The 27,239-nt window shown below is 39.8% G+C and overlaps 1 protein-coding gene across 1 annotated transcript in view; it reads left to right on the top strand.

Moving 5' to 3' along the window:
• Positions 1 to 27,239, top strand: part of IL1RAPL1 (interleukin 1 receptor accessory protein-like 1) — a 1,809,453-nt gene that overhangs the window by 1,691,924 nt on the left and 90,290 nt on the right. The gene's annotated exons all lie outside the window — the stretch shown is intronic.

Below are 27,239 nucleotides of genomic sequence, written 5' to 3'. Positions count from 1 at the left end.
AAATATCAAAACCTGAAGCTATTATTTCTTGACATATCATCCATCTAGGGCTAAACATCTCTCTAAGCCTTCTAAAAAGAATTCAGTGCTTATCGGTCTAGACCACATCGACATGGCAGTTTTGGTATTCTCAAGGGACTAAAATCATATTCCTTTTTAAGTGTTTTTTGAGTGTGGGCAACAAAAAGAAATCTGCAGGGGCAAGGTCAGGGCTGTAGGGTGGATGGGGTATGGTTTCCCAATGAAATTCTTGTAGAAAAATCTTTACTACCCAAAGAATGTAGCGTAGTGGTTATGAATCGGGCTGCGAACCTTAAGGTCAGCGGTTCAAAACAACCAGCTGCTCTGCGGGAGAAAGATGAGGCTTTCTACTCCCGTAAAGATTTACAACCTCGGAAACCCTGTACAAGGTCGCTATGGGTCGGAACTGACTCGATGGCACTTAACAACAACAAACAACAACCCAAGAATGAGTAGGTGTATTGTTGTGATGGAAAAATGTCCTCGGCACAATTTTCCTTCCTTTTTCTCAACCATTCAGTTTTCAATTTATTTAAAACTTCTTCATTAAAAGCTCCTGACACTGTCCTGTGTCCCACAATAAAATCTATCAATATGATCCCTTTGGAGTCCCCCAAATCAGTTATCACAGGCTTCTGAGCTGACCTTTCTGCCTTGAATTTGATTGACCAAGGAGATCACCTCAGAAATCACTGTTTTGATTGGATCCTTTTTTTTTAAGGCACCCTAATCCCACCAGCTGCTCCTCAGAAACCTTATACAGTGTTGCTATGAGTTGGAACCAATTTGACAACACTTAACAACAACAACAATGAGCCTAAAGGTGTCCTGGTATGGCACTTTAGGATAGGCACTTGACTACAAGGTCAGTTTGGGCCACAAGGTCAGCAGTTCAAACTTACCAACTGCTCCTCGGAAACCCTACACAGGGTCGCTATGAGTCAGAACCGACTTGACGGCACTTAACAACAACCATCAGCCTAAAGGAGTCTTGGTGTTGCGCTATAGGATAAGTACTAGAGTACAAGCACACAGTCGGCAGTTCAAATCCACCAGCTGCTCCTTGGAAATCCTATAGTGAGTTCGAACTCACTATATGGTAAATTCAAACTCACCAGCCACTCCTCAGAAACCCTATAACAGGGTCATTCGGAGTTGGAATCGACTTGATGGCACTTAATAACTTAACAACAATGAGACTAGAAGGAAGTGTGGTGGCTCTTTAGGATAAGCACTGGACTGTGAACCACAAGGTCAGCAGTTCAAACTCACTAGCCGGTCCGCTGGAGAAAGATGAGGCTTTCTGCTCCTACAAAGATTTATAATCTCAGAAACCTTATACAGAGTTGTTTTGAATTGGAACTGACTGGAAAGAATTTAACAAAAAACAACAATGAGACCAAGAAAAGTGTAATACAGAAAGAACTTGTCTGCAGCCATCCACTGATTGCCGAAAGAAGTTTAAACACATTTTGTTTGGAATAAAACCATTCACGTATGAACTAGAACCCTGGTAACGACACTTTTGCTTACTGTTATATGTATACATATATATAAACTCCTGGAGTGGCATTGTAGGATCAGCACTGGATTGCAAACCACAAGGTCGGTAGTTCAGATCCATCAGCTGCTCCTTGAAAACCCTGTACAGGGTCGGTATGAGTCGGAACTCGCTCACTGGCACTCAACAGCAACAACATACGCATGTATGTAATAGGGTAGGATACGCACTGAACTGAAAGGTCAATTTGAATTGCAAGGCCAGTGGTTTGAACTCACCAGGTGTCTCTTGGAAGCCCTATACAGGGTTGCTATGAGTTGGAATCAACTCGTGGACACTTAACAACAACAACAGTAATATGTGTGTATATATATATATATATATATATATATACATATATACACGAATACACACACTCGGTTTTGGTTTTTGTTAAGTGCCCTCAAGTTGGTTCCCCAAATACATAAAGCATATCCTCGAATATATAAGGATTTGACAGAGGCTATTTCTACGTGGCTATCTGGCTTTCCTGCAAACAGATCCATGAATGTGGTGGAACACTGCTGATGTTGTGTGCCCTCTGGTTGGTTCATAATGACCCTGTATAGGGTTTCCAAGAGTGTCTGGTGGTTTTGAACCACTGACCTTGCAGTTAGCAGTTCAGTGTTTATCCCACAGCACCACTTCAGGCCTACACACACACATTGTTGTTGTTGCTGCTAAGTACCATTGAGTCAATTCCAACCCATAGCAACCCTGAATAGAGTTTCCAAGGAGCAGCTGGTGAGCTTGAACCACAGGCCTTGCTGTTCAAACGGCTTTGCATTCTGGCACATTAGCCCTCAGCGCCACAGGACTCCATACACACACTAGGAGGCTTCAGAAAGTTTGTGGAGAAACTACATTATCTCTCAATTCCATGTTCCACTAACTTTTTGAAGTCCTCTGGTGTGTGTGTAGTGGGGAAGAGGTGTATCTGTACACCCGAGAGGCCTTCAAAAAATTTGTGAGTAAATGAGCACTGCTGCCTCTCAGTGTTGCGAGTCATTTTCTTTCTTTCTCATCTACCCTGACGATTCTTATGCACCATCAGAAAACCACTGTCTCTCAGAACCATTAGAAATGCAGTTTGAGTCATTCAAGAGTTCTACAAGAGACAAACACATCATGCCATCCAGGAACATCTGAGTCTATTGCTGGGAGGTGCTGCTGAGTTGCTTCTAACTCATAGTGAGTTGAATAGAACAAAGCAGGGCCTGGCCGTGTGCCAGGCTCAAAATCATTGTCGTTATTGCAGCAATTGTATCAATCCATCTCATTAAGAGTCTTCCTTTTTTTTCACTGACCCTCTACTTTACCAAGTACGATGTCCTTTTCCTGGAGACTGTTCTCTCCTGATAACATGTCCAAAATACATGAGACAGCATCTTGCCATCCTCACTTCTAAGGAACATTCTGGCTGAGCTTCTTCTAAAAGAGAAGTCTGACTTGGTGGTGGTAGTGGTTCCCACTCATATCAACCCTGTCTACGGTTTCTGAAGCTGTAAATCTTTATGGGAGCAGAAATCCTCATTTCTCCTGTGGAGTGACTGGTAGATTCAAACTATTGACCTTCTCGTTAGCAGCCCAGCTCATAATCCACTATGCCGTCAGGGCTCCTTGAAGTCTGAGCTAACATCTGTAAATTTCAGGTGCCTTTTGTTTGATTGTGACGCACAGCAACTGAACATGTGTCAGAGTCTAACTCTGTGCTGTGGGGCTTTCAATGGTTAATATTTTGCTTGTTTAGTTTATCTTAGCTATTAGGTACCTTCCTTCTCATGTTCCATGTTTATTACGCCAAGATAAAAATTTTAAACTTTGAAGGCCATCTGTTGGTAAAGTCAGGAGTGTCTTTGGGTCATGTCTCTAGATCATATAAAGATCTAGTTAATTTCTTTGCCAGAGAGTATCATCTCTATGAATCAGGATGTGATCACTGATATGCTTCATCCAATAGCAGCAATGATGGTCTAGTACTTGCTGACCTTCAGGAGGGGTTCCTCTGATCATTTTCTGAGTGTTTAGAAGTGAAGAAGACATCCCTTCAATAAGTGACTAGTTTTACAGAGGAGAATCTTTGAGGAGAAGAAATAGGAGTTTAGTGCCTTATAGCTCTTAGTTTTACTTTCAAGAAGGAGAGAGAGTAAATGGGCCTGGAGACTGGCAACGAAAGAAAGCAAATAGGTTAAAAGAGACTAATAAAATAAATAAGGCATAAAAAAGTTAAGGAAGGTGACAAATTGTGCAAATGATCTTCAAATTTTAACTCTTGGTTCCTGAATCTGAACCATCCACTACATAGACCAGCCCAAATAGCTTTTAGCACTTATAGAGTTCTGGATCAGCACTGGGCTGCAAACCACAAAATCAGCAGTTCAAAGCCACCAGTTGCTCTTCAGAAACCCTGTACAGGGTCGCTCTGAGTCGGAACTGACTTAATGGCACTTAACAACAACAACATGGAACTCTGGTGGTGCTGTGGGATGAGCACTGGGCTGCTAACCTCAAGGTCAGCAATTCATACCCGCTAGCTGCTCCATGGTTAAAAGATGAGGCTTTCTGTTCCCGGGAAGATTTACTGTCTCAGAAACACTATATCGGGTCCCTATGAGTTGGATTCATCTTGATGGCAATGGTTTGGTTTCAGTTGGTTATGAACTATGTCATGTACTGTGCAGAGTGACCTAGAAGTCAGCGAGCCCTATCTCTGCCTCTTAGTATCCTACAGAATAGGAGGGGCCTTGACAAATTCACCACAGAAAATGAGTAACTAATGACAAAATAATAATAATAACAATAAACTTGTGTCAATGTGCTTGAGCTCTGGGGGGGATTAAAAAAAAAAGCCCCACACTTCTTGTTAAAAATAAATGTGGTTGAATTGCTCAAAGAGATCCTAGTCCACAGATTATCACCCTGAACAACTGCACGCCCATCTCTTTTGCAAAGCACGAAGCCAACTGCTCTGTGTACCTCGGATGCCTTTTCAAATCACCACAGAGGGAGACTTTTAATCATTTCAACAATCAGTGCATTAGCTTTGTTCTCAGACAATGCTGAAAGGTTTCTAACACCTGGGTTACTCGTTTTTTGGCTTTACCAAGGCAGGGCATTTTGTTTTGTTGCTTGGTTGGTTAACATTATTATGGCCCAGATCAATGCCACAGGTACAACTATGCATATAACCTCCTCTTCAAACCTCCATCTGCTTGAATGAAACACCACAGTGGCTGGAGGCATCACCTGCTTCTGCCTTTCATTCTTAATTCAGGCAAAATGAGTAGAGATTGGCCTCTATACCTTTTTCCCCCATTGAGGATCACAGATGAGCCCTGGCTGTACCACTAACAGCATGGAACTGCTTGGTGATCAGCGTGGCTGGGGGCTTAACATTCCATCTAGTTTATTTCCTGGGAAAGAGAACAAATTGCAAGCACGTTAGGATCAATGTCAACTATTCTATGAAAGGATCAAAATACCGAAACAAATAGAAAATTCAAATACCACAGCAGTGAGTCTTTTAAATGATTCCATTTTCAATAACATTCTACTGCAAAAACAAACAAACACAAAAAAACAACACACCAAACAATTATTATGTTAACCTAAAAGAAAGGACAGAATCACTATATAACCAAGAAGACTATCAATACAGATAAATAAGCGTATTTGCATGTTCACGCAAATACTCTCACTCAGGGATCTGATTCATTAACCCTTGAAATGAGTAAGACGTAAAGACACACGTAGTGACTTCTTACAGGATAAATGTCTCACGTGAGGCCAAATTACCTTTGCTTTTCAAAATTCTTTCAATAGAAATTAAAACTGTTTAATCATTTATGAATAAATCTCTGGCGTAGAGTTTTGATTTAAGGCTTAGGCCAAAACGTTCATGAAGAAAATATAAGTGTCTAGTGCTGAGTCACTTGGACTTATATAATGCCAGCTCTAAGACGGCACACATGTTTGCCAATTTTTGAATACATATGCACAGTGCCTAGAACAGTGTCTAGTACATTGTAGGCTATTAATGAATATTCACAAAATAAACAACTGAGAATGCTTCTGTTTCATTATAGTTCTTCTGCCAAAGTTGCCCTGGTAGCGTAGTGGGTGATGTATTTGGCTGCTAGCCATGAGGCCAGCAATTAGAATCCATGAGAGAATTATGAGGCTTTCTGCTCCTGTAAAGATTTACAGCCTCAAAAACCCTAAACAGGGTTGCTATGAGTCAGAACCCACTCAATGTCACGCAGGAGCAGCAATCAGAATTGCCATCATTGGTCAAGTTGGGTAGTAGACTTGGAAATGTGTCTTGGAAATTGGTAACTACAGGAACATATGCTACTAGATACAAATTTATGAAAGGTGTGGGCTACTGAATCTTGTGTATGACTCCTCTCATAATGAGCCATCCTAAGCTTAAACCAGAGCCCTGTGTGGCTCTGTGAGGTAATATGCTGGACTGCAAGTTGGTTGGAACAGTAAAGTCAGCAGTTCAAGTTCACCTGTTGCTCCTTGGAAACCCTATACAGGGTCACTGTCGGTCAGAACTGACTCAATGGTAGTTAACAACAAGCGTAAACTGCTGGAGAAAACTAGACAGTCATTTCTTTGTTATTTTTCTAGCAGCTTCCACATTCTGTCTTTCCAGACACATTTCAAGGCGATCTCTTTCCCAATTTTCCTTCCTTATGTTTTCTTGATTGAAAACCACTTACCCTTAGTTCTGTCCTGTTGTTGTTGTTGTTGTTAAGTACTATGGAGTCGATTCCGACTCGTAGTGACCCTGCACAGGGTTTCCGAGGCTACCTCATCTTTCTCTCATTGAACAGCTGGCAGTTTTGAACTGCCAAACTTGAGGTTAGCAACCTGATTCGTAACCACTATGCTACCAGAGCTCCTGTCCTACTGTGTTTATATATATTTCAGAGAATTACATTTGTTTTCTTTGCAACATCATTTTACTGTTGTTTAAAGAACAGAATTTGTTGCATCAGTACTAACAAAAATGGGGCAAATTGTCTGAATTAACTTTCTTTTCCCCAGTCCTTTCTTAAGTATTTCATATTGTTCCTGAGGACTTAGAGTTCCAATGCTTTTGTGGCCATGAGAAATGGCCTGAAAGAATCATGCATGGTTTCATGGTATCTGCAACCGTAATCCTTTTATTAGTGAGCTAATAAGGAGCTCTGGTAGCATAGTGGTTACGAATCAGGCTGCGAACCTCAAAGTCAGCAGTTCGAAACCACCAGCTGCTTTGCGGGAGAAAGATGAGGCTTTCTGCTCCCATAAAGATTCACAGCCTTGGAAACCCTGTACAGGGTCGCTAAGAGTTGGAACCGACTCCACGGCACATCACCTCCAGCACCAATGAGGGAATGCGTTTTTGTCTCCTTCTCATTGAATGAAAGGCAACTGCGTTGTTTTACTGTCTGTTTCTATAGTTTCACTTCAAGAAAATGGCACAAAAATGTATCCATTCCAGAAGAGGGTTTTCATTTGGCCTTTGGACATCTTGTCAGTGCTTTGGCTTAGTGTTAAAAAGTATATTATATTTCTTTTTAGGTAGATCCACATGCTTAGCCTGTTGTTGTTGCTAAGTGTCATCGAGCCAGTTCTAACTCATGCTTAGCATATCCTACTCCTGGATATTTTCAACAGAGAAATAAAAACTGATGTTCATGTTAAAACTTATACATGAGTGTTTGTAGCAGCATTATTCATAATTGCCAAACTCTGAAAGCAGCCTAAATAGCCTTCATTGGATAAATGGATACATAAACTGTGGTAAGTCCATATCATGGAAGACTACACAGCAGTGAAAAAGCCTATATCCAACTTGGATGGAGCTGCAAGCCACTATGTGAATGAAAGAATTCAGTCTCAGAAACGTTTCATACCAGATAATTTCATTTATATGTCATTCTGAAAAAGTCAAAACTAGCTTGATGGTGAATAGGTTAGTGGTAACCAGGGGTGAGGGGAGAGAAGAGACTGACATGCTGAAGATCTCCTAATGAGAGATCTCAAGGGTGATGAAACTGCATGAATCTGTTCATACGCACATAGAAGTGTGCGCTAAAAGAAAAAAAAAAAAACAAAAACAGGCAATTTTACTATATGATGGCGCTTCAAATTAAAATAAAATGAAACTTTTTCATGAACTTTTAAAAACACCCTCATATAATTAAAAAGTGGATTTTGAAAAATGTATTCTTCCTTTAGAATATCTAAACCTAGAGAGATGCCTGGCAGGGAATTCATCAAAATACTACTATCTGTGTTGAAAGACTTTAGAATAATAATGAATTTATTTTAATAAATAAAGATAAGCTATTTCCCTTTTAAAAATATGATGAGCTAAGCTTATTTTTATTTTGAAATAATGAGGATGCTTATTTTCTTTTAAACCCATTCTTCCATTGTTGTTGCTTTTAAATATCATAGCAACCTCGTATAGGGTTTCCAAGGAGCAGCTAGCTCATGGGTTTGAACCGCCCAACCCTTGCGTTTAGCAGTCCAGTGCTTATCCTACAGTGCCACACCAGGAGCCTCATAGCTTTTCATTAATACAAAGGGCTAAATGCTTTTATGCTGTGTATTATCTGGCAACGTTAGCACTATTTGTGTATGGTGAGCATTATATTCCTTCCTGCCAAGCTTGGCAATGACAAGTGCCGTGCCATAAGTGTTAAGAATGTATACTATTAATAGTTTTGTGCCTAAGAGCCTCTCTTTGCGCAAGAGATTAGTACACCATTTTCAGTGTCATTCTGTAGTAGAATTTGCTTCTTCAGAGAGCTCACTTCATTCCATTCAATTGCAAAACTGGAACGGTTGGTATGCCTATAATAAATTTGAAAAATTAAGTTATTACTGAAATTAAGTTTCCAAAACTCCATCCACTCACAAGTGGTTGTTCCCCCCCCACCCCACCCCCACACACACGTAATAGAGAGAGTAGAAAGACAGTTTCTACCAACATTTCTCTTCTTGCCCTGATTCATCTTCTTAAGCCTTTCAACGGAGAACATGATATGAACACAGAGGCATGTATGTGTGAATACAAAAGTGAGAGAAAGCGAAGAGTGCATCCTTCTATAGCCATGTGTTTGCTTTTTCCTTTTGATTTCACTTTAATTTCAGAATGCTGTGGTTGCTAAGTGCCATGCAGTTGGTTCTGACTCATGGCCATCCTATACAAGGTCTCTGAATGGTAGCTGGTGGGTTTGAACTGCTGACCCTGCAGTTAGCAGTCCAGTACTTATCCACCAGGACTCCAATGTCAGAATTGAGCTACCTTTTCTTTTTTTAAAAAAATGTATACTTATATAATTAATCTTTTCATTCATCCCCAGAGTCCATTTCTTTCTGTGTTTTGAATATAATGTAAACACAAGTTTTATTATTATTATTTACTGAGCTGTATTAAAAGAAATCTTCAAAATGATCATGAAATGTGGTCTCTAGATGGACTATATACACTATACTAGCTAGACTATATAAAGTGAGAAAAATAAAGTGATGTATTCAAGTAGATACTGAAAGATGAATGAATTGTTATATTCAGTTTATGACAAAATCCAAATATTTCATGTTTCCATTTATGTCAAAAGTGAAGATTTAGGAGAAATAAAAAATTTCCTTTCTTGGTAAAGTCAGTTGATTTCACAGTTGTATGCCTGAATTGAAGCTTTCAATCAACTGGGTTTTTGTTTTTTTCTTTTTCTGTCACATTTCCCTTTGTATAGGAAAATTCTATGCCTGATTCTTTTTTTTCTTTAAACATAATAGAAAAGAATAATAAAAGAGCGCCAAATGTCTTTTATGTTGAAATAGAATTTTTAAAAGACACCATAATAACACTTTATTTTCTTGTTTAGAAGCTACCTTTATTAAAAGGCAAATGTTATACTGCAACCTGCTGTTAAAATTGTATGAGTAATGTTTCATTATGAATCATGGTCACAAATAGGTCATTGTGTACGTCAGAGCAGGGAGATGCTTGTCAACAGTCATTCAAAAGTAGGTATATGTCCCTTTGGTTGGTTGATGATGGATGGAGGGGATTGTAACTATAGCAATGAAACGATATACGATAGGATGAATGTAAAACTAATGTTCTCCCATGTAAACTATCACATAATTCACAATAAAACATTAAAAAAAAGAGTAGGTGTATGTGTGAGTTCCAGTTTCATTTGCCTTATTGTTTGGGGGAAAGGCCACTTTTCTTCCCTTATTCTCTCAGAGTCTCCCGTATACCCCTCTCCTTGTATCTATCTCCCCTCACATATTGGCTTCTGGTCTCATAGATGGTGAACCTGGAGTGCTTCTTGATGCACTTCCAGAATGTGATTCCAGTTGTTCCGTACTCATGGCAGTCCACAGTTTAAGGCAAAACCAAACTGAGGGGTAATTGAGCAGAAACCTGGCTGAGACCACTCCAGAGGAGCTATGGGATATGGAGGAGGGCACTGGGCACTGAACTGATCAAAATTTACAAAAATTGTAGAGGAGTCCTGGAGCCGGAGGAGCATGTCTTATTTTGGAGTCATCACCTGAGGGCTAAGAAAATAATATTTGAGGCATTCTACTTTATTAAGACAAAAGATAAGAGTTTAGAAGAAAATTATTGTTGTTAAGTGCAATCAAGTTGGTTCTGACTCATAGTGACCCTGTATAGGGTTTCCTATATAAGGAGTCCGGGTATGGTGCTATAGGATAAGCACTGGACCGCAAGGTCAGTTTAAACTGAAAGGTAGAGGTTCAAACCCACCAGCCTCTCCTCAGAAATCCTATACAGGGTCGCTATGAGTAGGACCCGACTCCACGGCACTTAACAACAACAATAATAACATAGGGTTTTGGAGCAGTGGCTAGTGGGTTTAACTGCCTAACTTTTGGTTAGAAGTTGAGTGCTTATCTTACAGTGCCACACCATGAGTCCTTAGAAGAAAATAAAAGCACTGACTTAACTGCAACATCATTTTCTGCAGTTACCTTGACTTTAGCGAAAATCCTTGCCATTTCCCCTTCTCTTTCGATCTGTTCTATTCTTAGTCTTGACCTTCAGAATTCTCTGATCCATATTATTGGACACAATAATAGTGAGTGATCAGAATTTAACATTGGGATAATTTTATATGCAAATCTGTGATAAAATAAGAGGTCAGGGGAGAAGTATTTATCCTGCTATCAGCTGATTACATAATCAGAACCCAATTACATAATCAGAACCTCGGGTACCCCAGCTCTGAAATGTTCCACATAGTACATTGCTAGAGACAAATGTTACCATAGAAGAAAACTCTTGCAAAAGTTATGTGTTCTACTACTATATCAAATATATATGTAGCAGAATTGGTAGTGGAATCCTGGTGTGGGACTGTAGAATAAGCACTGGACTGTGAACCACAAGGTTGGAGGTTCAAACCCACCAGTTGCTCCTTAGAAACCCTATGAATAAGAACCAACTTGACAGCACTTAACAACAGCAATAGAATTGGAAGTAAAATATTACATTTATATAGCAGTGATAACAGATGGACTTTCTTTCCCTAAGCATATCTGTGCCCGTTCCAAAGAGCGGCGAACCAACGGGATGCAGAAATTATGGAACAATGTCATTAAGATAGCATGCAAGGAAAACTTTGCTGAAGACAATTTAAAATCTGCGGCAATTACAGCAATACATTGACAGGGAACTGCCAGAAATTCAAACCAGATTCAGAAAAGGACATGGAATGACTGATATCATTGCTGATATTAATTAGATATTGGCTGAAAACAAGAGAATGCCAGAAAATGTTTCCCTGTGTTTGACTGACTATGCAAAGGCACTCGATTGTGTGGATCATAACAAATCATGCATAAGATTGCAGAGTGGGAACTCCAGAACACTTAATTGTGCTCATTCAGACCCTGCACATACAGCAATATATTCCAACAGAACAAGGAGATGCTGTATGGTTAAAATTCAGAAAAAGTGTTTGTCAGGGTTGTAATCTGTCACCATACTTATTCAATCTGAGAAGCAAACTGTCTTCGTATAGCTGAACTATATGAAGAAGAATGCAGCATCAGAATTAAATGAAGATTCATTAACAATCTGCAATATGCAAATGACACAAACTTGCTTGCTGAAAGAAAAGAGACTTGAAGCATTTACTGATGAAGACCAAAGACTACACAGTCTTCAGGATGGTTAATAACTCAACATAAAGGAAACCCAAATCCTGACAAATGGACCAATAAGCTACATCATGATAAAATGGAGAAAATATTGTTGTTATCAAAGATTTCATTTTACTTGGATCCCTAAACAGTGCCCATGAAAACAACAATCATGAAATCAAAGGACACATTGCATTGAGTAAATCTGCTGCAGAAGACCTCTTTAAAGTGTTCAAAAGCACAGATACCCTTTTGAAGACTATGGTGTACCTGACTCAAGCCATGATATTTTCAATCACTTCATATGTATGTAAAAGTAGGACATTTAATAAAGAAGATTGAAGAAGAATTGATGTCTTTGATTTATGGTGTTGACAAAGAATATCGCATATGCCGTGGACTGCCAGAAGGCCAAACAAATCTGTCTTGAAAGAGGTACAGCCAGAATGTTCCTCAGAAGTGAGAATGGCAAAACTTTTGTATCAGGAGGGACTGTGCTTGATAAAGTAGCATCAGTGAAAAACAGGAAGACCCTCAAAGCAATGTTTTGTTCTGTTGTACAGAGGATCATTATGAGTCAGAACGGACTCAGGAGCACCTAACAACAACAAGAATTTGAAGATGCTTACCAGGAAATAGTCTCTGTATATTCATTACATCTTTTAAGTTGAGGGATAAAATGTTACTAAGTATGTCGAATGGACCCTTTGTGGCACAATTGTTAAGCACTTGGCTTTAACAGAAAGACTTGCCATTTAAACCTACTCGACAACTCTCTGGTGTGGAGCTGTGGGTTAATGCGCCAGACTGCAAAGCCGTTTGAACTGCAACGTTGGCAGTTCAAGCTCACCAGATGCTCCTTGGAAACCCTATACAGGGTCGCTATGGGTCGGAACCGACTAGATGGCACTTGACAACAACAACAACAACAACAACTCTCTGAAGGAAAGATGTGACAATCTGCTCCCAGAAAGATTATAGCCTAGAAAACCCAACATGGACCATTTCTACTCTGTCACATGAGATAGTTAAGAGTTGAAATCAATTTGAGAGCAGCTAAAAAAGAAAGGAGCTCTGGTAGCGTAGTGGTTATGAATCGGGCTGCTAACCTGGAGGTCGGCAGTTCAAAACTACCAGCGGTTCCGAGGGAGAAAGATGAGACGTTCTGCTCCCATAAAGATTTACAGCCTCAGAAACCCTGTGCAGGGTCAGTATGAGTCAGAACCAACTCCACGGTACTTAACAACAAAAAACCAATATGTGCAGGGTCATCCTGTTTGAGTAGATGAGACAAATAGTAGTAGAATCAATTTAAAGTTCTCTCTATAGTATTGAGAAAATGGGTATTCCAGAACACTTAACTGTGCTCATGAAGGGTCTGTATATAGACCAAGAGGCCGTTATTCGAACAGAACAAAGGGACACTGAATGGCTTAAAATTAGGAAAGGTGTGAACCAGAGTTGTATTATTTCACCATACTTATTCAACCTGTATGCTGAGCAAATAATCGGAGAAGCTGGGTTTATGAAGAAGAATGTGGCATCAGGATTGGAGGAAGACTCATTAACAACCTGAAATGTGCAGATAATAAAATTTGATTGCTGAAATCAACAAGGATTTTAAATACTTATTGATGAAGACCAAAGACTACATTCTTCAGTATGGTTGCACTTCAAGGTAAAGAAAACAAAAATTCTCACCATTGGACCAATAAATAACATCATGATAAATGGCGAAAAGATGAAATTGTCAAAGAGTTCAATTTTCTTAGATACGCACTAAACAGTCATGGACGTAGAAGTCTAAAAATCAAACAACATATTGTACTAGGCAGCTCTGTTGCACAAGACCTCTTCACGGCATTCAAGAGCAAAGATGTCAGTTTGAGGACTAAGATGCGCCTAACCCAAGACATAGTATTCTCAATAGCCTCATATGCATGTGAAATTTGAACAATGAAAAAGGAAGACCAAAAAATAAATGATGTATTTGAGTTACGGTGTTGGGGAAGAATATTAAAGGTGTCATGGACTTCTTCCAGAAAAATAAACTAATTTGTGTTGGAAGCAGGACAGTCAGAATGCTCCTTAGAAGCTGGGATGGCCAAACTTCTTCTCTCACACTTTGGACATATTAACAGAAGGAACCAGTCCCTGGAGAAGGGCATCACGCTTGGTAAAGTGGAGAGTCAGCAAAAAAAGAGGAAGGCCCCCAACGAGATGGATTGGCATAGTGGCAGCAGCAGTAGGCTCAAGTAGAACATTGATTGTGAGTTTGAACAAGACAAGGTAGTGCTTTGTTCTGTTGTACAGAGGGTCACTGTGAGTCCGAACTGACTTGATGGCACCTAACAACAACAAAAACTACAGTATGACATGCTGATTACTTCTACTAACATGGTGACCTTCAGGCATTACTGAGAAGCATTCTATATGGTAGTTAAGACTAGAAATTGGGAGCTAGTTTTAAATTCATATTTTCGTTCTGCTACTTCCTAGCTATGTAATCTTAGACAATTTATTTAATTGGCGTTCTGGTGTGGCACAGTAGGGTAAGTACTAGACTGCTAATCACAAGGTCAGTGGTTTAAACCCACCAGCTGCTCCCTCTACACTCTATACTGGGTCTCTATGTGTTGGAACAGACTCAACAATCATGAAAACAACTTTCTTGTGTGATCTTAGACTTTTAATTTAATTATTGTCTTAGTTATCTAGTGCTAGTATAACAGAAATACCACAGGTGAATGGATTTAACAAACAGAAGTGTATTCTCTGTTTGGTATGCTAGAAGCCTTAATCCAAAGCCACGGCTCCGGAAAAAAGTGCTTAGTCTCCTTTTAGCATCTGTAGGCCCAGCATTCCTTGGAGATCTCCATGTAGCTTGGCCTCAATCTTTCCCTGGAACTAGAAGTTCTGGTGTGATGCTGTAAGACTGGACTGCTAAGTCAAAGGTCCACAGTTCAAACCCACCATCTGCTCCTCAGAAATTCTATACAGGGTCGCTATTAGTCAGAACTCACTTCATGGTACTTAACAACAAGAAGAGGCGTTTCATAATGCAAAGACCCCAAGACCAAAAGGACACAAACCACTCCTGGTTCTTTTTGGTGGTCGTAGGTCCCCCGGCTCCCTCTGTTCACTTTTCTCTCTTTTTATCTCTCCTAAGATGGGAGTCATGGTGTGGCACTATGGGCTAATGTTTTAGACTGCAGCATCATTTGAACTGCAAGGTCGGTGGTTCCAGCTCACCAGCTGCTCCTGGGAAATCCTATACAGGGTCGCTATGGGTCGGAATCCACTCGATGGCACTTAACAACAACAACAATAAGATGAAGAATATTTCGTGCCACACCCCTGGGAAACTCCCTTATATTAGATCAGGGTCCTGGTGAACTTAGTGGTGTGGTTTTTGTTGTTGTTAAGTACCATACAGTTGGTTCAGGCTCATAGCAACCTAATGCACAACAGAACAAAACATAGGTCAGTCCTGCCTCATCCTCATAACAGTTATTTTAGAACAATAGTTGCTGCCACTGTATCAATTCATCTCGAGGGTCTTCCTCTTTTTTGTTGACCCTCAACTTTACCAAGCATGATATCTTTATCCATAAACTAGTCCTTCCTGATAATATGTCCAAAGTATGAGGGATAAAGGAAGTCTAGCCACCCTGGCTTCTAGGGAGCAGTCTGACTGTACTTCTTCTGATACAGATTTGTTTGTTCATCTGGCATTCTATGACTATTCTTCTCTAATACCATAATGCAAATGCATCAATTCTTCTGTGGTCTTCCTTATGCATTTTCCAACTTTCATATGCATATTAGATGATTGAATATATCATGGCTGTGATGTCAACTTGACATCTTTGCTCTTTAACACTTTAAAGAGGTCTTGTGCAGCAGATTTGCCTAATGCAATACGTAGTTCAATTTCTTGACTGCTGCTTCCATGAGTGCTGATTGTGGATTAAAGAAGATTGAACTCTTTGACAATTTTGACATCTTTTCTCCATTTATCATGATGTTATTTATTGGTCCAATGTTGAGGATTTTTGTTTTCTTTACAATGAGATGCAGTCCATACCGAAGGTTGCGGTCTTTGATCCTTATCAGTAAATGGTTTAAGTCTTCTTCTCTTTCAGCAAGCAAAGTTGTATCATCTGCATATCTCAAGTTGTTAATGAGTCTTCCTCCAATCCAATGCCACATTCTTCTTCATAGAATCCAGCTTCTCAGATTAATTGCTCAACAGACAGATTGAATAAATATGGTGAAAGAAAACAGCCTTGGTGCACACCTTTCTAGATTTTAAACCATTCAGTGTCCCCTTGTTCTAGTCCAATGACTGTCTCTTGGTCTGTATACAGGCTCCTCGTGAGCACAATTAAGCATTCTGGGATACCCATTCTTCACAATATTATCCATACTTTGTTATGAGCCACACAGTTGAAAACATTTACAGTCAATAAAACGGAGATAAGTATATTTATGGTGCTCTCTGCTCTGGTAGCGTAGTGGTTACAAATCGGGCTGCGAACCTTAAGGTCAGCGGTTCGAAACTACCAGCCGTTCCGGGGGAGAAAGATGAGGCTTTCTACTCCCGTAAAGATTTACACCCTCGGAAACCCTGTACAGGGTCGCTATGGGTCGGAACCGACTCGACAGCACTTAACAACAACAACAACAAACTGCTCCCAGCCAAGCTTCATCTGACATCAGGAATGATCTCCTTCTTCCCACATTCTGTCTGATTCCAGCTTGAATTTCTGGTAGTTCCCTGTTGATGTACTGTTGCAATCATTTTTTAATTGTCTTCTGCAAAATTGTACTTGCATGTGTATTAATGATATTGTTAGATAATTTCTGCATTCCAGTGGGCCACCTCTCTTTGGAATGGATACAACTATGGATGTCTTCCAACTGGTTGGCCATGTAGCTGTCTTCCAAATTTCTTGGCATAGATGAGTGGGCACCTCCAGTGCTTCGTTAGTTTGCTGAAGTATTTCAATTTCTATTCCATCCATTCCTGGAGATTTGTTTTTCAGTGCAGCTTGGACTTTTTCCTTCAGTACCATCAGTTCTTGATCATAAACTACGTCTTGAAATGGTTGAACATTGACCATTTCTTTTTAGTATGCTGACTCTGTGAATTCTTTCCGTATTCTTCTGATGCTTTCTGCATCATTCAATATTTTGCACATAGTATCCTTCAATACTGCCAGTCGAGGCTTGGATTTTTTCTTAAGGGTGGTGTATCTGGAAGAAATGAGTTGACACATTTTGGGTGGACACAATTCAATCCATTATCTGAGCCACAAGTTCTTCATCCACAAACTGAGATTACACAAATTTTCACAGAGAATGCAAAAAGGATTATAAAAAAAAATTGTGAAGAATCAGAGTAAAGATTTTTAGCCTCTGAAGCAACTACTCAACAGTGTTGTTGTAGTGTAACGTTGCGTAAATGCAGAGATGTGGCTGTGTTCCAATAAAACTATTTACAAAAACACGTGGTAAGACTGTTTTCAAAGGGATCACAATAAGAGGTCTGTGACAGAATATGAGAAAAATGTGGAATAAAACTAAAAATCATAAAAATTAGCAGGCTTACTGCCTTGACAGAGATTGACGGAATGCAAGAGACATTCTTCACAATAAAAAGGTGAAAAAAAACAAAACAAAACAAAACAGAAAACAAGTGGCAAGACAAATTTGGCCCGTTGACATTGCTTGCCAGCCCCTGATCTACATTAATGCTTAGCAGGACTCTAAACATTAATTTTGGTGGCAGTGTGCCGTGGAGTTGGTTCCGACTCAGCAACCCTGCATAGAATTTCCAAGGCTGTAAATCTTTACAAGAGCAGAAAGCCTCATCTTTCTCCCGTGGAATGGTTGGTAGTTTTTAACTGCTGACCTTGTGGTTTGCAGTCCTACTCTTAACATAAATTAAAACTTATACCATCTGTCTGAACAATATAACAATTACACAAGACTTTGCTTTACCTCAGTACTTTAGAAACTAAAATCACTAAGTACTGAAGAAAAATACCTTGCTATGAAGATTTATGTTTCAGGGGACCATTGCAGTAGAATCTGGTGATCTAATAAGAGAGAATCAGAGTCAGCAAATATTTTGCCATGCTTTCAAATCACAAAATAGATAGGGGATTCTAGAAAATTGAAACAAATGTCAGGGAGACGAAATTTGCTGTAAGATAGGCCTCATATTCATTCATCCTTCAAAGAATTTATTCTTTGATTGTCATTTCCTTCCTAAACGGTGCTAAACATATGCACCTAGTTGAAGCTTAATGTGCTGAACTTGTAACATTACATTCCTGTTCCTTGTCTTCCTTATATAATGAAGCTGATTACATTCCTTGTTTTATAATGGGCCTCCTGTTAGGACTGGGAAATTCATTGGCTACCGAGTTCAGCCTTATGTTCATGTTCTTATCGTTAGCGCTGCTCGAGCTACGGAGCTGTCAGCAGTTTCAGCCTAAAGACTGCTTTCAGGGGTTTGCAATTCAGTCATAAAAATTAGCTGCAGGCAAAAACTTGACATATAAAGTCCAGACTCAAGAGAAAAATTTTATTACATTTTTAACAGGGAGAGGGAAGTACATTTGGCCATTATAAAAAGCATAAAAATCATTGTAGTGAACTTGCTCTGGATTCTTTTCTGTCCTGGCATAATTGAAGCTTGCATTTGTACTCTGCCTCCTCCATTTTCCATGCATCCATAGGAGAAACCCTATATAGACTTCCAGTGGTAGCAGACTTTACAACATCTTCCCTCAAGGCTACTGTTCTGTTTAAGATTGCACCAAAGCAGCTTTTTGAGTCTCCATTTTTCAATGGGAAAAGGAAATTTCAGCCTCTTTCTATAGCCATATATGAAATCAAAAGGTGAATTATTCCTTTGTCACAATATAGCAATGGAAGGGTCTGACCTGCTTCCCGCTTCATGTTTTACGATTGATCATTAGCACTGGCTTGTGTGTGCAAGGTTATTTCTTTGATGTGTGGTTGAATTAAGGCAGCTTAATTAACATTTTCCAATTAAATAGTACATTGTGAGCTCAATTGCACTTTGCCAGGCAACTTGGATGAGATTGCTCTATCTTTGTTTAAATCGACAAGACAGGTTATAGGGCTGAGAGCTTGAGTGATAACCATCTCTTCCCTTTCCCAGCTGTCACGCCTCTTTCTTGGGAACATTTTTATCCACTCATTTAATTGTAGGACTTTGATAGGAGCACATCTCTCAGAAGTGTTCAAGGATATTAAAATAATACTTGGTCTATATACTACTGAATTCAGGATTATTCTGTTCATTAGAGATGAAGCCTATTTTTATTCTTTCAGATTACATGTAATAAATACTGCATGCCACACATTATGAAGTATCTTTGTTGCTGTTTTCCTGTTAACGGTTGAGTCCATTCTGACTATGGCAACTCCATGTGTGCATGGTAGAACTGACCCTTAGGGTTTTCAAGGCTGTGACCTTTTGGAAGCAGGTCACCAAACCTGTTTTCTGAGGTGCCTCTAGGTGGGTTTTAACCACCAATGTTTCAGCTAGTAGTAGAGTGCTTAACCAGTTACATGACCCGTGGACTTCCTATTATGTAATATGTAATATGGGAGCAGAGTCCTGGTGTGGTAGTGTAGGATAGGCACTCGACCTCAAAGTTGGTTTGAACTGCAAGGTTGGCAGTTCAAACTCACCAGTCGCTCCTTGGAAACCCCATACAGGGGTCACTATGAGTCAGAACCGACTGGATGGCACTTAACAGCAACAACAACATTATGGGAGCACGGTGGCTTTGTACGGTAAGCAATGGACCTCAAATCACAAGGTTGGCAGTTTGGGTCTAGCAGTCACTCCACTGGAGAAAGATGGGGCGTTCTGCTCCTGAAAAGATGCACAGCACCAGAAACCCTGTATAGGGTCACAATGAGTCAGAAGCGACTCCACAGCACTTAACAACACCAATGTCCAACATGTGATAACCAGAGACCTTCACATTACTCAATTTAATCATCAATATGTCATCCTGATGGACTCCTGGTGTAGTCCTGGACTTGAACCACAAGGTCAGCAGTTCAAACCCATCAGCTGCTCCTTGAAAATCCTAAACCGGCTCGCTCTGAGTCAGAATCGACTCAATGGCACTTAACAACAACAATAACACGTCACCCTTTTCTAATTTGACTTGTCAGCAGCACTGGACACAGTCCTCACTCCCTCCTCCTTCATACCAGGGCACTGTACTCGCCTGGTTTCCCTTTCGCCACACATCTGACTCTCTTTAGCTGATTGCATCTCTTGTCGGTGACCTCCTAACATTGCAGTATCCCAGATGTAGTCCTCGCTCTTCTATACTCTCTCTACTCTCATTCCACTGATGAGCTCATCCCACCTATATGCCAAGAACTTGTAAATGTACATCCCAGTCCTGACATTTCTCTAAACTTTTACCTCTAACTGCCTACTACTGTCCCCTGGACTCGACACCCAAGTTCCACATGTCTAAAACTGAGCTCCTAATCTTTCCTTGCAGACCTGTGTGACCCACAGCTTCTTCTCTCTCAGGGACTATGACTCCCGTCTTCAATTGCTCAGGCTAAAAATTGATTGAAGAAGCATTCTTGACTTCCTTTTCTCTCCCTCATCATGTCCAGGAAATTCTGATATTTTATAACTTTTTAAATATCCAGAATGTGACTACTTTTAAATTCACTGGTTATTATTAATACCCTGATATGAAGCATTATCTCGTTTTAAATCTGCTCCAAATCTCCTCATTTCACCTTGTAAGCAAAACTCTTTACAGTGGCCTGCTAAGGGGAACTCTCCATCTCTTGTCTGACTGCATCACTCTTCTCTGATTTCCTCCCTTCACACCAACCACCAGCCATACTGGCCTCCTTTCTGTTCCTATGTTGTTGTTAAGTGCCATCGAGTCGGGTCCGACCCATAGCGACCCTGTACAGGGTTTCCGAGGGTGTAAATCTTTACGGGAGTAGAAAGCCTCATCTTTCTCCCGCGGAGCGGCTGGTAGTTTCGAACCGCTGACCTTAAGGTTCGCAGCCCGATTCGTAACCACTACGCTACCAGAGCTCTGTTCCTATAATAAGTGAGATATTAGACACAATCCCTTCTTAGAACTTTGTATTCCCCACCTCTCTTCCTGCAAAGCTCTTCCATAGCATAGCCACCTGGCTAACTCCCTTCAAGTCTTTCCTCCAATGTCAACATTTCTGTAAGTTCTATTTTGACCCCCTACTTAAATTGCTAACCCATCCCACTGCTGGCATTCCCAACATCTACCTTTTCTTCTTTTCCATATTTTTATCACCTTTGAACATACTATGTAATTTTTGTCCATTTCTTATAATCTAGCCCCTTCAGTGGACTCCTGGTGTAGTGCTGTAGGATCAGCACTGGACTGTGAGCCACAACGTCAGAAGTTCAAACCCACCAGCTGTTCCTCAGAAATCCTGTATAGGGTCGCTATGAGCCCGAACCAACTAGATGGCTCTTAACAACAAGAATAACACTCCCCTTCAGTAGGATGCAAGTCTTACGTAGGCTGAAAGCTTTAATTTATGCCTTCATACATCACAAACACCAAGAATAGACATAGAGGTAACTTAATTATCTGATCTGTTAAATACATATATAATCAGTGAAACAAATTGTAACATATAACTATACAAGTTTGAGCATTCATAATATAGTATAAAACTGAATGACTTGTCAAATAGTTTTCGTTTAGCGGCGATGATGTTTTATAAATATATTTGTTTAAATTAATCTTAATATATTAAAGGATCAATTTTAGGTACTAGAAATTGATTGTGGAGTTTTATATTAAACATTTTTTTAAAAAATAATAGTTATATTGTCATATAGTTTAGAGTAAAATTTGCACATGAAAAATTATGCATAGAAAGCATTTGCATTATTACTATTTAGCTAATAAAATATTCAAAAAAGGTGAGGTCAATTAGTAGATTTAACCGTGTGGCTCATAACTAAAGTCATGTTAGGTATTAGCAGCAAAAACAAGAATTTTGGAATATTTTTTCTCTCAATTTTTGGATCATGTTGTATTTCTTCTGTAACACCATGATTTATTTAGGTGTGCACACTTACTAGACTGCTTCAAAATGTCACTTTGAGGACTAAGGTACAGCTGACTCCAAGCCAGGTGGTATTTTCAGTTGCCTCATATGCATGTGAAAGTTGGACAATAAACAAGGAAGACAGGAAAAGAATTGATGCATTTGAATTATGGTGTTGGTGAAGGATATTGAAAGTTCCATGGACTGCCAGAAGAATAAATAAATCTGTCTCTGAAGAAGGAGAGCCAGAATGCTCCTTAGAAGTGCCAACGGCAGGACTTCATCTCTACTACTTGGAGCACATTGTCAGGAGGGACCAGTCCCTGGAAAAGAACATCATGCTTAGTAAAGTGGAGGATCAGTGAAAAAGAGGAAGACCTCCAACAAAATGTACTGACATAGTGGCATTGATGATGGGCTCAAACAGAACAATTGTGGGGATGGCGCAGGACTGGTAGTATTTTGTTCTGTTGTACATTGGCTCGCTGTGAGTCAGAAACAACTTAAGGGCACCTGACAACAACAACAATACACCTACTAGAAGCAAGTAATTAGCAACAAATTACTTCTTGAAGAGTGCTCCTTGGAGGCCAAAATGGCCAAACTTTGTCTCTCATACTTTGGACATATTGTCAGTAAGGACCAGTTTCTGGAGAAGGATATCATATTTGGTAAGGTGGAGGGTCAGAGAAAAAGAAGAAGACCCCCAACAAGATGGACTGGCCAGGTGGCAGCATTGATGGACTCAAACATGGCAACAGTAGTGAGGTTGGCTCAGGATTGGGCAGTGAAATTCGTTCTGCTGTGCATAAGGTCGCTATGGGGTGGTACCGATTCGATGGCACCTAACAACAACAAACTCTGGTTTATAGGACCTTCTACTCAATGGAAACATTTTGCCCCATTTTCTGCCTTCTTCACTCCAGAAGTTTTGTTCATAACAAATTAATCTTAATGAAGATTATTAGATGGTAAAAACCAATAATAACTGTGGAGGAAAAGTAGAAAGTTCTCATAGGCATGAAATTTTAAACAAGTTAGAAAAAGCTATTATTGGTACTAATTTGCAATTTGATAAATGAAGTAAATTCTTTAAGAATGATGGGTAGATTCAATCTAGATCTAACAGGACCTAGAAACCAGAGATAAGTTGAAAAATATAGTTGCAGAAAATATGTGTTGCGGAAGGCTATCATGAAAAATGTAAACCGTGAAATTTAATGTGTATGCAGTTCTTACTGAAATCTTATTTTTATACACTCTTTGTAATGATGGTTTACACTTGTAATTTCACATCTTTAGTTGAGCCCAAAGCTAAATTATGAAAACATGTTTCTCATTAGAGTACTTGGAATCCCCTCTATGTACTGGTCCCAACCAAGCAATAGGAATTTCTTTTCCACAGTGAATATAGCTGCTATCCCATAATCTGTATTTTATTTTTACATTAAAAAAAAAAACAAAAAAAACACGCACTACAATATAAATGCTGTTGTTGTTAAGTGTCATAGAGTTGGTTTGGACTCATAGAAACCCTACACAGGGTTTCCTAGAAGTGACTGGTGAGTTAAAACTGCTGACCTTGCAATTCAAACCAATCTTGCAGTCCAGTGTTTATCCCACAGCGCCACACTAGGACTCCTCAATGCAAATCGGTGGTGTTGTGTTGTTAAGTGCCTTTGAGTCGACTCCGACTCATACTGACCCTGTTTCCGAGGAGTAGCTGGTGGATTTGAACCACCGACCTTGTGGTCCAATGCATTATCCTGCAGTGCCACACCAGGACTCCTGGTGGTGGTTGTGTGCTGTGGAGTCAGTTCTGACTCATAGAAATTCAGTAGAGGGTTTCTGAGGCTGTAAATCTTTACAGAAGCAGAAAGCCTGTTATCTTTTTTCATGTTTTTTTATCAGGCCTCCATAGGGAAAGATTAATCTATAAAAAAATTAATGGTTATAAAGGTCATTGAAAAATAGCCTAACCTAATAGCTTATTGTTGCTGTTAGGTGACATCATGTCACTTCCAACTCATAGCGACCTTCTGTAGCGTTTCTGAGGAGTGGCTGGTGGATATGAATGGCTGACCTTCCAGTTAGCAGTCCAGTGCTTATCCTATAGCACTATACCAACTCTAGCAATTCCAAAATATAACAACGGAAACATAATTAGACATTAAGCACATGGCTTTGAAATTCACCTTGGTTTTGAAATTCAGCCGTGGCTACATCCAGAACAGATTTTAGCATCTGTATAATGCAAAATTTCAACGAAATTGTTCTTATTGTAAGTAATTGTACTTCCAAATTCAAATTTTTTGAAATTTTTATTTTTAATAGCCAAAATGTGTATCATATAACTATACAATAAGGAAACCCTATACAGGTCACTATGAGTCAGAACTGACTCGATGGTACTTTTAACAACAGTTGTACAACACATTCTCATAAATGTTTTCTAAATGTGTAGAATTCATGATGGTTTCATGGAGCATAGTGCCATGCTTTTTTACATGACACATACTTAAGTGTAGGCTCATTTGCATCACCAAATTACAACTCAAGGTTGAAATAAGCAACAAAGTGATTATACATATATAAAGGTTTTTATTGTGAATTGAGTGAAAGTTTACAGGGCAGATCATCAGTTTTACAGTCAACAAATCAGACACCTTGTTTCATTACAATGATTATAATCCCCTCCAAGTACCATCAGATAACAGTATTTCTCTCTATCCACTTTATCTCTCTCTGTCTCTCTCTCTTTTTTTTTTTAAACACTGAAGCATATATAATAATCTACACCACCAAAGGGCACATTCTGCAAGTCTGTCTCCTGGTCGAGTCTAGGTGTTGGAATAATAACATGGAGCTGATATAATCCCACATCTACTTTCTTAAAGACATATATTATGTGTGCATATAAAAATGTGTGTATACTACTATGTGTGTCTATTTTACATACACATGCACAAAAATGTTTGTATAGGCATATTATTCATCAAGTAAAACACAGAAAAAACTCTAAGGCTACTTCTTAGGAAGTGAACCCAAAATTTAGAATGTGTGTAGGAGCCCTTTGCTCTTCACCTTATATGCTTCTGAACTATTTGAATTTTGAATTTATTGTTTTTCTTTCTTTTGTGTTATGGTCATCTGATTTGTCATGTATTTTATTCCCTGGGTTTTGTTTTGTTGTTAAATACACAAACACACATTCACCACATAGCATGTACTATGTAAACACTTGATTACTAACCAAAAGGCTGGTAGTTCAAGCCCATTCACCAAGTCTGCAGGAGAACAGACCAGGTAATGTGCTCCTTGAAGATGGCTGTTGTTAAGTGCCATAGAGTCCGTTCTGACTCATAGCGACCCTGTAGAGGATATCCAAAGAGCAGCTGGCGAGTTTGAACCACCAGCCTTGTAGTTAGCAATCCAGTGTTGATCCCACAGTGCCACATCAGGACTCCAGTCAACAATGTTGTTGTTGTTAAGTGCCGTCGAGTTAATTCCGACCCATAGCGACCCTGTATAGGGTTTCCCAGGAGCAGCTGGTGAGCTTGAACCGCAGATCTTGCAGTTCAAACGGCTTTGCAGTCTGGCACATTAACCCACAGCGCCACACCAGGACTCCTTGTTGTGCCGTAGAGTCGGTTCCGACTCATAACGACCCTGTACAGGGTTTCCGAGGCTGTAAATCTTTACAGGAGCAGAACACCTCATCTTTCTCCGGCAGAGCAGCTGGTAGTTTTGAACTGCTGACCTTGCGGTTCACAGCCCGATTCGTAACCACTACGCTCCCAGAGCTCCTTCCTGTCAACTACAGACAGGTCTATAAGGTCTGGTCTATCCTGGTGTGGTGCTGTAGGATCAGCACTGGACTTCTAACTGAAAGGTTGGTAGTTCAAACGTACCAGCTGCTTCCCGGAAACCTCATACAGGGTCGATATGAGTTAGAAGTGACTCGGTCATGTAAAAACAACAACAAATAAGGTGAACATTAGGGAGGTACACATACCTTAGAATAACCAACCAATTGAAATCAAAATGGCAACATTTACCCACGGACCAAGTTCAGAATGCTTAGGAAAGAAGGAGGAATGGAATCGGGAAACACAGGGAAGTCAGATAAGTGAGGTTACATTTTGGGGACTACAATCAATGACATGAAACAAAGAGTGTATGACTTGTTGAACACAAAACAAATCTGCTCTGTAAACCGTCACCCAATTTACAGTAAAAAGTTAAATAAACAGATAGTTCATTCGCAATAGGAAAAAACCCCATGCTTTTGCTCAAGATGGAGGAAAACTTGAAGCCTCAAGGAACATTACTCGCAGTGTTTGAATTCTGCTTTTTATGTCGACTCTTCCACTGTCTAGTCCCTTTGCCAGTTAAGCTCATTCCCACTAGAAATGACCGAGGGGTGACAACTTCTCTAATCACAGCTGGGAAACCTGTAACTGGGAGCAAAGCCATAGCTTTAAACCAGCCAGCATCTATGGAAAAGAAATAACAGAAATTAGCAATGGTTGAAAACCGTAGTCCCAACCCACTCTTGCTCCTTTGTAATTACTGTGTTTTGACCATGTTCAGCCCTGCTCCAGAGATTGTGCTATGGAAATAACTTTTTGAATAAGGTGATGCTTTCTTCGGAAGGACTAACCAAAAACTTGGTTGCAACGTGTATGACATAACACCTCCTACTACTTCCATCAATTCATTCTACTCAAGGAAAAATGTGATGAGAATCCTGGTGTGGCGCTGTAGGCTAAGCACTGGACTGCTGATCACAGGGTTGGCAATTCAAACCCACCAGTCATTCCTCAGAACACCCTATACAGGATCACTATGAGTCAATGGCACTTAACCTCAAAAACATGATCCTAACTGATCCATGCTGACAGCATTTCAGTAGTCTGTGGTGCTTGTAGGATCAGCACTGGACTGTGAACTACAAGGTCAGCAGTTCAAACCCACCAGCTGCTCCTCGGAAACTTGTACAGGGTTGCTATGACTCAGAATCGACTCGACGGTACTTAACAACATATTATAGTGTGCTGTTTAGCAACTCTTATAATAAGCAACTCTTATCATTTAGCAACTCTTATTATGAAGAAAAACGTGGCATCTAGATTGCAGGAAGACTCATTAACAACCTGCGATATGCAGATGATACAACCTTGCTTTCTGAAAGTAAAGCGGACTTAAAACATTTACTGATGAAGATCAAAGAGCACAGCCTTTGGTATGGATTGCATGTCAATGTCAAGAAAACAAAAATCCTCACCACTGGACCAATAAACAACATTCTTATCAACGGAGAAAAGATTGAAGTTGTCAAGGACTTCATTCTTCT

Source organism: Chrysochloris asiatica, unplaced genomic scaffold (assembly GCF_000296735.1).
Source record: "Chrysochloris asiatica unplaced genomic scaffold, ChrAsi1.0 scaffold00018, whole genome shotgun sequence".
NCBI classification, from domain to species: Eukaryota; Metazoa; Chordata; class Mammalia; order Afrosoricida; family Chrysochloridae; genus Chrysochloris; species Chrysochloris asiatica.
The sequence above is the reverse complement of the archived record's forward strand: the minus strand, read 5'-3'. Positions and strand labels throughout refer to the sequence as shown.